General features: G+C 39.4%; 1 pseudogene; it reads right to left on the minus strand.

Moving 5' to 3' along the window:
* Positions 1-408: 408 nt before the first annotated feature.
* On the minus strand, positions 409-851 carry LOC116893910 (annotated as a pseudogene).
* Between the last annotated feature and the right edge of the window lie 994 nt (positions 852-1,845).

Raw genomic sequence — 1,845 nt, forward strand, 5'->3', positions numbered from 1 at the left:
ACCTAATTAGAGAGAGACAGAAAGAATTTACTTGGGGCCTTCTAGGAAAGACATTGATCCTGGCATCCCATCTGTTGGTAGATTCAATCCATAGACACATAGTATTTCACCAAATATATATACCCTTGGGCTGTAGGGCATCTGTCTATGATCTATAAAACTTTGAGGTGACATAGATAGTTACCAACAACAGAATAAATGCAATTTGTTTTGCTTCTTTATTTTCATAAAGTTTTGTTAATTTTTTCTTTTATCTTTGAGATTCAACTAAAATTACATTATTTTTTCCTCTCCAAAACCTTTTATACACCCTGTTCTCTTTCGCAAGTTCATGGTCACTCTTTCATTATTTGCTGTTTCATATATGTATATTTATACATATATTCCTGAATATAATTTTCTTTTTTTTCACAGTCCACAGAGGCTTTTTATTTATGCTTTACATTTTAAAAAAAGAATCCCAGGATTTTCCCTCCTGTATGTTTTTGTCTTGCCTCTTCATGGTCCATGATGCCAGCCAAGGTTGTCAGCACAATGAAACCAAACTGCCGTGATGGGAGAGGATTGTTCTGCCACTTCTCTAGGTCTTTGAGTTGAACATCAAATCTAGGGCTTATAACTCCACAGTTGTTCAACCTTCCTGTGAGGTTCACAACAATCTTTCCAGCTCTGTGATCATCAATGATCTCGAATTCACCAATGTAGCCATGCTTCATCATCACAGTTAGGAACCGAACGATGACTTTGGAACACAGCCTGATGAGGACCTGGCATTTGCCCCTCTTCTCCACATTGTTGATGCTTTTGAGAGCATCTGCCAGAACATTTATTCACACCATGGTGACAGTGAGAGAAGATGGCAGAAAGAAGAATATAATTTTCTTAATGTGTAATGTAACTTGTATGTATGCTTTCATGGCTGACCATTTGGTGAATAATTACTTGGTGTGCTCGTCCCCAGAGAAAACTATTTTTCCCATTCTCTGCATTCAGTAATTACCTACATCTGAATGTAGGGTTAAGACTTTATATGAGTTTTCTTCCATCCACTTGAAATGCCTTTTGGTGTCTTTCTTGTTCAGCTCATGCTTAGGCGGTCATGATGATGAGAACTTATGGGTGTATCTTCTGACATTACTAGGACATCCAGTCTCAGGAGCAAATTTCCTGATCCTCTGGCTGTTATAATCTACCCTGCTGTTGAGTTTCAGTCTCTTTCTATGTATTATAATGCTAAGTGTGGGGTTCCCAAGACCTAGCTGTCCCAGAGACACAGAGTCCACACCTAGACCCAAGTGACACTGTGTGACATTGCACCCCAGTTATCCCTGATTGGTAAATAAAGATGCCTATATCCTATAGCTGGGAAAAATTGAGATAGGCAGTGCTTGATATTCTTTGCCTGGGGGCAGAGGAGACCATGAGGAGACAGAGAAGAAGATGAAGGAGGAGGAGGAAGACATCACGAGTTAGGAGTCAAGAAAACATGGCCCTGAGAGCTGGCAAATTGGAGTTAAGAGAAGCCCAGATAAAACATTGTAATAATGCTGGCCTATCAACAGGATATGGAGGGTAGATATCTGCCCAGCTCTAGTGCTGGTTAAGGCTTATTGTAAATAAAAAAAAGTTATGTGTCTTTTATCTGAGAACCACATAATCAAGGGCAGGTAGAAACCCTGGATTGAGATTAAAAGGTTTTGTAACACCTGCCCCTGCAATGTTCTCTGGCTCTTAGGGGCAGGAATGTTTTATAGATGTATCTACTGGGACTGGGCTCTGTAACTATGCATTTTTATTACTTATGGTTTTCTGTAATTATCTCTGTCTTTTGCAAAAAGGAATGCC

This window comes from Rattus rattus, chromosome 2, assembly GCF_011064425.1.
Source record: "Rattus rattus isolate New Zealand chromosome 2, Rrattus_CSIRO_v1, whole genome shotgun sequence".
NCBI lineage: Eukaryota > Metazoa > Chordata > Mammalia > Rodentia > Muridae > Rattus > Rattus rattus.